At 46.3% G+C, this 9,966-nt stretch overlaps 1 pseudogene; it reads left to right on the top strand.

Annotated features, from left to right (window-relative positions):
• Nucleotides 1–606: 606 nt before the first annotated feature.
• LOC134381080 (matrix metalloproteinase-14-like) lies at nt 607–2,378 on the top strand (annotated as a pseudogene).
• Nucleotides 2,379–9,966: the final 7,588 nt, after the last annotated feature.

Genomic DNA, 9,966 nt, shown 5'->3' with positions numbered 1-9,966 from the left:
TTGCTATTTATTTTCTAGATGCCTTTTTGCTTTTTGTCTTTCATTTCCTGCCTTACTGTCTTCTTTTGTGTTTGATTTTTCCATAGTGACAAATCTTATTTCTCTTTTTATTTCCTTTTGTGAATATCCTATAGCTATTTTCTTTGTGATTACTATGGGGATTTTATTTACTATCCTAATGTTATACCACTCTAATTTGAATGCACACCAGCTTAACTTCAATAACATACTAAAACTCTGCTCTTATATAGCTCTGTCCTCAACCTCTTCCAGTTACTGATGTCAGAAAATTACATCTTGTCCCCACCAGGAAAGGAGGGCATTGGGGCAGGGGTGGAGGAGAGTCTGCAGGAGAAGAGAGATCAGAGGAGAGAGTGAGAAAGGACTCCTGACCCAGTTCACTGACTAAGCAGAAGAACAAAAAACAAAAAAGAGGAGAAGAGCAAACAGGCATTCTCAAGAACAATTCCCTCAACTCCAAGCCAACAGTGCTCTAGGAATCCAAACCAAATTCAGTGCCTACTGAAGACAGAGGTACTCCAAGGGAGTGCTGGTGTGACCCAGGGCATGAGTCCTGCTGCAGAGCCCACACAATCAGCTGCCCCAATGGCTGCAGACCATGTTTCCCTCCCACAACCCTCCCACAGTCTTCTGCTCTCCCTGCTCATGCTGGGCAGCATGTTTACCTCTCTCAGCTCAGTTTTAAGCAACAGCTTCAGCCCCAAAGCCTGGCTGTCACACTATGGCTACCTGCATCTCAGTGACCTATGCACCCACACACAGTGCTTACCCCTGTCACTCTAAGCTGCCATTGCTGCCATGCAGAGGTTCTATAGTTTGTGAGTGATAGGAAAGGCTGATTGCAGACACCATGAAGGAAAGGCCATGAGGCACCCCCAATGTGGTTTTCCAGACAAGTTTGGGGTTGAGTTCAAAGGAAGCACTGTACCATCCAGGGCCTCAAATGGCAGCATAATGAGATCACTTTCTGCATCCAGAATTAAAGCCCCAAGGTGGGCTAGTATGCCACTTTCCAATCAAGGTGGGTGAGTATTCACCACCTGGCATTTCACATGTGGGAGAGCGCCACACCACTGTGCTTCTACAAGGTACCCCATGCCTATATCCGCTAGGGCCATGAGAAGTGGACTGACATCATGATCTTATTTGCCAAGGGTTTTCATGGTGACAGCATGCCCTTCAATAGCAAGGGTGGCTTCCTGGCCCATGCCCCAACATTGGAGGGGACATCCACTTTGACTCTGCCAAGCCCTGGACTGTGAGGATCTCAATGAGAATGTCATCTTCCTGGTGCCTGGGTATGAGCTGGACCATGCCCTGGGCTTCCAGCCTTCCAATGATCCCTTGGCCATTAAGGCACCCTCTCACCAATGGACAGACACAGAGAACTTTGTGCTGCCTAACAACGACCACTGGGGCATCAAGAAACTTTATGGGAGTGAGTCAGGATCCCCCACCAAGATGTCCCCTCAACCCACCTCCTGGCCCTGTGTCCCTGATAAGCCCAAAAACCTCACTTATAGGCCCAACATCTGTGGTAGGAACTTTGACACCATTGCTGTTCTGCACAGGCAGATGTTCGTTTTCAAGGAGTGGTGGTTCTGGCAAGTGAGGAATAACCAAGTGATGGATGGCTACCCAATGCCCCTTGGCCAATTCTGGCGGGGACTGCCAGCATCCATCAATGCTGCCAACAAGAGGAAGGATGGCAAATTTGTCTTCTTCAAATAAGAAAAGCATTGGGTGCTTACTGAGGCCTCCTTGCAACCTGGCTACCCCAAACACATTAAGGAGCTGGGCTGAGGACTGCCTACTGATAAGATCGATCCCACTCTCTTCTGCATGTCCAAAGGAAAGACCTACTTCTTCCGGGGGGAAATAAGTACTGCCATTTCAATGAGGATCTCAGGGCCGTGGACAGCAAGTACCCCCAAAACATCAAAGTCTGGGAAGGATTATCTGAGTCTCCCAGAGGGTCCTTCATAGGCAGCAATGAAGTCTTCGCTTACTTCTACAAGGGGAGAAAATACTGGAAATTCAAACAACCAGAAGCTGATGGTGGGGCTAGGCTACCCCAAGCTAGCCCTGTGGGACTGGGTGGGCTGCACATCAGGGGGCCAGCTGGATGAAGGGACTGAGGAGGTGATGGAGGCGATCATCATCGAGGTAGATGAGGACAGTGGGCATTGAGTGCAGCTGCCATAGTGCTGCCTGTGCTGCGGCTGCTCCTGGTGATGGCGGTGGGCTTCCCAGTCTTCTTCAGATGCCACAGGGCCCCCAAGCAACTGCTCTTCTGCCAGCACTCCCTGATGGACAAGATCCGACATCCACCACTGGCCCACTCACTCCTACCATGAGGACTTTGCCTCTAAAGGCCAGTGGCAGCAGGCGGTGGTGGGTGGGCTCACCACCCATCCCAAGCCCCTCCTTCCAGCCTCCTTTCTTTTCTCTATCCCTTGACTGGCCTCTTCCACCTTCACCCTGGCATTGCTTCTTCCCCTGATGGGTCCTCTGAGGGGTGAGAGGGAAGGCAACCCCTTCTGGCCTCACCTCTTGGGGGAAACCTTAGCTCGGTGTGTGTCCAGCCCCATCTGAATGTCTTGGGGGCTCTGTACTTGAAGGCAGGACCCTTGCTAGTAAAAATCAAATGGGCTCATCTCCTCTTCCATCCCCTGGCATACCTTAAACTTCTGAACTCTGACTTCAAGAGGCTCTGGGCACTCCAACACCACAAACCCCAGGTGTACCCTACTGGCAGCCTCCCAGCACTCTTTCTGACTAAAGGAATCTAATCTTGATCGGGTTGGAGGCACTGAGATGGTATGAGGGGATGGGTACTGCCCAGCCACCCTAAGACCTTGGGAGGAAAACCCAGAGAGGGCCTTTGTTGCTTGAGCAGTCAAGTTCTTCCCCACAAGGATCTGCCTTTGCCCCAGCTACCTGGTGAAATTCCAAGGAAAGAGCCTGAGCCATTAGACTAGACTGAGGCGAAGAAACCCTTGGCAACCCTACCCCTGTCCAGTGCTGGCCTTGGATGGGGATTCAAGGTTGGAAGAGCTCAAACCAGGCGATGCATCTACCAGGGTGGGGTGGGACCAAAAGGAGAGACCTGGGTCAAGAGCTCTGGGGGAGAGCCTAAACGTTACAGAGGAAGAACCTTGCTCAAATGCAGGCAGCTGGGGTTGGGACACAAGAGCAGAGAAGTCAGAGGGGACAGGATGGAACCAAAAGGGGAAATGAGGAAGTATGGCAGCAGTGGACAGTAAGAGGCCGGGCAGGCCAGGCCAGCAGGGGTGCCACAGGATGGGCTGTGGCACCCAGGGGAGGGCACGTTTTACTGGCACTTTCAGGAAGGGCCCTGAGGCAGGCACACTTGCTCCTCTTTGGTCCCCTTTTCGCAGACCAGACAGCGTGGAGGGGAGGGACAGGAAGCCCAGAGAAAGGAGCAGAGAGGGCACACATACAGGGACTGGGGACCCAGGGGTTCCCAGCAGCCCAGAAGCCCTCAGCCTGCCTCACCACTGCAACAAGGGGCAGGTGCCTGGGCATTTCCAGGTTGGGTTATCCCCTCACTTACCCAATGCTCGCACCCCCTCGGCCCATCCTACTGGTGTCCTGCCCCACGTTTCTCCCACCCAGCCCACCCATTTGAAGTCTCCTTTGGCCACCAATGATTGTCATGGTACTGAGGACTTGGGAGAACCTGTGGAGGGAGCAAGAGGAGAGGGACGTCAGGGGGGTAGGAGAAATGAGGTGAATGGTGTTGGCAGTTTGGCTAAATTTGTTTTTTTCTTGTTGTTTAATGTATACTTTTATTATAATTATTATATATGAGTTCTATCCAAATTGTTCCTTTTTGTTAACTAGGGGCATGGGGGAGTGAGGGCAGGGGGAGAGGCATCTGACCCCAGGAACCTGCAAGGCAGGGCTGGGTAGGTGCCCTCTAAAAGACATTTTTGAACTTGTTCAACTTTTCCACAAAGAATAAACTCTGTTTCCCATTTTAAAAAGAAAGAAAGAAGAAAGAAAATTACATCTTATGTGACTGTGTGTTGATAAACATAGGCTAACAATTTTTTATGCATTGGTCTCTTAAATCATGTAGAACACAAAAAGTGGAGTTACAAACTGAAGTTACAATAATACTCTTATCATTTCTCATGCATTTACTTTTACTGAGATCTTTATTTCTTCATACAGCTTTGAGTTACAGTCTAGTGCCCTTTTATTTCAACCGGAAAGGCTCACTTTAGCATATCTTGCAGGGCAGGTCTAATGGTAACAAACTCTCTCATCTCCTGTTTATCTGGGAATTCTAATTTATCCCTCATTTTTGACATTCTCATTGTCTAGCAAGTTGGCCTTCTGGGTTTTTTTTTTTTTTTTTCAGTGACACTTTTGTTGGCTTATTTTTTCCTTTGAATGGGTCATACTTTCCTGCTTCTTTGTATGCCTTGTGATTTTTTATGGGATACTGGACATTCAAATCTTATAACATTGTAACTCTGGAGATTCAATTGTCCTCCCTCCCCAGGGCTTGTTGGGTTATGTTTTGTTTTTTAATTGTTGTAAGCTGTTTGTGTGCTGGAAGACTATCCTTATGTATAAACTTCAGGTCTGCACTTCCGTGATCGGTGATTGGAGCACAGATTCCCAGTACTTGGAGGACAGGTTCCTTACTGCTCTCCCAGGTTCCTGAACGCTGTGTGCAGGCTGCTCCGGGAACATGCACTCCTGCCTGCTACTGGGCTGGGGGCTGAGTAGATGCTACTGTGCTAAGACTGAAATTGACTGAAATTAACCACCGTTTACCGTCCAAGCCTTCCCCAGGAAATAGCAAGCCTTCTAATAGACTCCAGACTTTCAAAATAGTCACATCAGACAACATCTTCTAGTACAATTGCTGTCGAGGTGGGCAGATGGATTTCTGGTACTTTCTACTCCTCCATCTTCCCAGAATCTTGCTTTATTCTTTTTTTTTATAATTTTGATCTCATTGTTGATATTCTCATTTTGTTCATATATCACTTTCCTTACTTCTGTTAGCTCTGTGTGTTTTACTTTAGCTCTTTGAGCATATTTAAGAGAGATGTTTCAAAGACTTTAGTAAGTTAAATGCCTGTGTTTCTTCATGGAAGGCTAATGGGGATTTATTTTATTCCTTTGAATGGACCATATTTCCTGTTCCTTTGTTTGCCTTGTGGTCTTCAGCTGAAAATTGGGCATGTGAAAAAACAGACACTTCTCCCAGTCTTTGCAGACTGGTATGAAAGACCTTCACTAATCAGGAACATTCTGATTTGTGGATTAGCTTGGAGTATAACCTTAATGTCATCTCACATCTTTTCTGGGAATGTGTCCTTCCTTTGCGTGTGCTTCTCCCCCTCACAAGTTCTCAAATATACATGGATGCGTACATGTCTTAATTTCTAAAAGAGTCTTACCCCAGCTTCTCTTCAGGCCTTAGATGTTTTATTATATTCTTCTGCCCATCATTTCTTGCCCTTAGATGTACACAGGTCTGCTTTACCCCTAGTTTCCACGTGTCGTGGTGCCTGTGGCTGCCTTCCACTGCTTTCACTAGCCTGAGATTCAAACTGAAAGCTCTTGAGTGGGACCAGACAGAAATCAGTCCCTTTGGGAGCCCACAAACAGGTTAAAATGTTGCAAATATTTTCTACTCTGTATCTTCTGTCCTGAGGAAGGAAATGAGAAATTGGGCTGCTTACTCCTAACCTCCCATGCCTTACTGGGGAGGGGTAGGGCAACGGCAAGTAAAAATGCCATGAAATTTGCTACAATTTTGAATATGGCTTTTTCTTTTTTTCTTTTCTTTTTTTTTTTTTAAATAAATACAAACTTAGTTCACACAATTGTTCCTTTTATTTTATTTTATTTTTTGTCTTTTTTGTGACCCAGCACTCAGCCAGTGAGTGCACTGGCCATTCCTATATAGGATCCGAACCCGCGGTGGAAGCATCGCTGCGCTCCCAGCGCAGCACTCTACCAAGTGCGCCACAGGCTCGGCCCAATATGGCTTTTTCTTGATTGCATGTTCACTTGGTTGCTATAGATCTTTGACTAGTTCCCAGATCTCATATAAAGTTATTTTAGTCAGTCAGTAGGTTTTTAAAAAAATTTTTTTATTAATGTTTTCATAGGGAACAAGGCCCTGAAGCTTCCTAGTCTGCCATCTTTCTGCTGTCACTCCTCAAAAACAATGTAAATCTTGTAAATTTGTATGAAGTATTTATTAACAATTAGTACCATTTTTTTCCTTGAACCTTAGTAATAGAAGGTACCTCTAGGAATTTCCTAACCTCAGTTTTTGCTTCTCAGTAAGACTGTAAATGATAATGACACCTATTAAATTAAAATCTTGCAAATCTTTGAGAAAGTGTATACAAGCATGACCCTAGGCTCTCTTGAATTTTTCTCTCTTCACCCCAGACGTATTTGAACCAGGTTTCTCCATATTGGTGATTCAAACTCTAAAGGTAATCAATTGTAGAAATGAGAGTTTACAGCCTAGCTCATCAGCTAAATCCACAACTTGAACTCAGAATCTTGCTCTATTTGGTGTTTCGCCCTATATCTTTTTGCCTTATATCTAGTCACTTACATTTCTGCTTTGGACAATTCTCTGAACTCACATCTGTGTGGTGCATCCTTCCCTTGCCAGGTAAGCAAATCAGTTTTGTTTTCAAACTGCTATTGTCTACCCTTGTTTATTTTGCTTCTTACATACTTCATATCATTATAGCACTGTTATAGCTACTATCTTATTTGATTCTTACAGCTGGTGGTTATAAAGTTTCAACAAAGGCCTTCAAGGGCAATCACTGTAGCCTTCACCTATGAGGCAAATATGGTGTGTCCCACACACTTTGGAAACAGGAAACATAACCTTGTAGTACAATGGTTAAGTTATAAAAGCCAACATATATCATCAAAACAGAATCTATTCTTCTGTCCACATCTGTTGGGAAAATAAAGAAAAAATGGTCAGGGCCACTCAGATGTTCGGAATCTTGCTGAGCATCTGATGTTAATATGCATGTGCACCCAGGTGTTCCTTGTTATTGTCTAAAGTGATTGTGCACGTGCACCCAGGTGTTCCTTGTTATTGTCTAAAGTGATTGTGCACGTGCACCCAGGTGTTCCTTGTTATTGTCTAAAGTGTGCACGTGCACCCAGGTGTTCCTTGTTATTGTCTAAAGTGATTGTGCATGTGCACCCAGGTGTTTTGAGTTATGGACTTAAGTATAAAGGACTCATGGCTCTGACACGTGCTTCTTGGAATGCTCCCGGGAAGCCACTAGGGTGGCTGTTCGTAGCTCTGAATAAAGCCTATTATTTCTTCACCCATGGCTCCCAGGACCTTTTCCTATTACCTAGCTCATAGAACTGTGTGTGGAGGGTTTGTGACTCAATCCGTACACCAGGCTCGAGTGGTCTGTGAGCCCTAGCCCTAGCTCTACAGTTGGTGTGTAGTCAGCAGGATTCTGAGCAGGTACGGGAGCCAAAAGCCCCTTGGGAGGAGGAAATGTGGCTACTCTTGAATATGTTGTGCCCTGTGTCCACTTGCCTATTGACTGGGACCTGGTTGCTGCTCACTATACTGCAAGTTAGCATAGACCATGAAGCATTGCGGCCTCGAAGTATTTGGGAGGGGGAGGAAATGTGGCTATCCTTGAGCATGTGGTGCCCAGTGGCCACTTTTTTGCTGACTGGAGCCTGGCTACTGCTCACTATACTGCAAGCTGATCAAGATTTAAAGCAGAAAGCAGAGTTGTTGAAAGTGCTGATAAATGTCCTGGAGGATGATGTGTAGTAACTGACCACCCCTGCCTCTCACACCAGGGTGGATGACAAACCCAGTGGTGAGTTGGGGGAGACCATGTGTATCCAGGCACGACTTGTTGTGCATCAGGAAGTGAAACACGAGCAGCCTATGAGACCAGACCGACAACTGGCAGGCAATACAAAGGTGATCCAATTCACTACCTATGTCCCATATGCCCGGGTTGAATTAGTTGACTTGGGGAGAGAGTTCCAGCAGAAACAGGGGGAGCCCCTGGCTGCTTGGCTGCTGTGGTTTTGGGACCTAGGGGTGGATAGTGTGATGTGCTCTGTCTGGTGAGGAGATGGAAAAATTGGCCTCCATCACCATGCACCCATCCCTGAGGCAGCAGCTGCAGAATAGCCACAGATATGCACAAGGGCCAGGTAATCACTCCTTAATGGAATGGGTGAATGCAGCTGCCTGAACCATGTGGGCAAGTGTTGGAGAACTACCCAAGATTGTGAGTAAATGGCAAACAAATGCTGAGTTGTTTCAGATAATTCAGGAGCTGGGGATGCGGTAGTCCATGTTTAATGTGAACACTTGTGACCCAGACGATGAGAGTTTTACAGGGAGCATGAGAGACATAGTACTGCAAAATGCCCCATCAATGTTCTTTGGGTCACTGATGGCCATACTGGCCCCATGTGTTGGTTGTCATATACATAAAGTAATGACCATGATAGCCAGCTTGGGTGAAATAGAGGGTAGGAGAAAAACAAAATGGGTCCAAAAGGTGGCTAAGACCAAACCCCCAAGAAATGCTTGGGATTTTATCCCAAGGGAACCAAGCAAGACTAGCCATAAGCAGATGTGGCCTGACTTGCTTGCAGCAGGGGTTGATAGCAAGAAAATTGACTGGCAGCCAAATGCTGTTTGCCTTGTGGCAACAATTGCACCCTGGACAGCATTTCACTGAACATCTGGAAACAGGTAGCAAGGTAAGCTCAGTGGATTTAAAGAACTTTTTGGTTTCTCCCAAGGAGGCGGATGAACTGTTCCATTTTGATTAGGGAGCAGACCAAGGTACTCATCTTTTACGGGCAGGTGAGGACCAGAGGCCTATGTTGAATTGGCAATACATTGGTCAAGGACAAATGTGCAGTGTGTTTTGGCATTGGTGGATTCAGGTGCAGAATGTAGCCTGATATATGGCAATCCAGGTAAGTTTCCAAGGGCCACAGTTCATATAGATGGCTATGGAGGACATACTATTGAAGTCAAAGCTGTGTCACTGCCATTGTGCATAGGATAATTACCGCCTTGTGTATATACTGCATATATATCCCCAGTAGCTGAATACATCTTGGGTATGGATGTACTTTACGGTTTGCACCTGCAAGCAACAGGTGGAGAGTTTTGGCTGCGAATACAGACAGTAAAGCCTGTGTTATGGGGATATGCTAAACATGACCCACAGGTGTTACCCAAGTACAGACATGTAGTTAATGTAAAGCAGTATCGCCTACTGGGAGGACATGCAGAGATAAGTGCCACTATATTGGAGTTAGAGAAAGTTGGCATTATTCATCTGGCTCATAGCCCATTTAATGCTCCGGTATTGCCAGTGAAGAAACCTGATGGTACCTGGAGAATGACTGTAGACTATTGAGAAATAAACAAAGTAGTGCCTCCTCTGCATGCAACTGTGCCTTCAGCTCACAACTTGATGGATCAGCTGATGACTCAGCTGGGAACTTATCATTATGGATTGGACCTTGCAAATGCTTTTTTCTCTATTCCAATCTCGGCTGATAGCCAAGATCAGTTTGCCTTCACCTGGGAAGGGAGGCAATGGACCTTTTGAGTATTGCCCCAAGGTTATCTGTAGCACCCAACCATCAGTCATGGCTTAGTGGCTGAGGACCTAGCCAAGTGGACTAGGCCCAGCATGGTTACAATGTTTCACTACATTGATGACAATGTTACTAACCTCTGATTCTCTTGCAGATTTAACCCAGGCAGCTCCAATGCTGCTAAGTCACTTGGAACAATGTGCATGGGGCATGAACACAGCCAAAGTGCAAGGACCTGTGCTGTCAGTCAAATTCTTGGGAGTGGTCTGGTTGGGTAAGAGAGTCATCCCAGAAGCTATTATA

Source organism: Cynocephalus volans, chromosome 6, assembly GCF_027409185.1.
Source record: "Cynocephalus volans isolate mCynVol1 chromosome 6, mCynVol1.pri, whole genome shotgun sequence".
Lineage (NCBI taxonomy): Eukaryota > Metazoa > Chordata > Mammalia > Dermoptera > Cynocephalidae > Cynocephalus > Cynocephalus volans.
The sequence above is the reverse complement of the archived record's forward strand: the minus strand, read 5'-3'. Positions and strand labels throughout refer to the sequence as shown.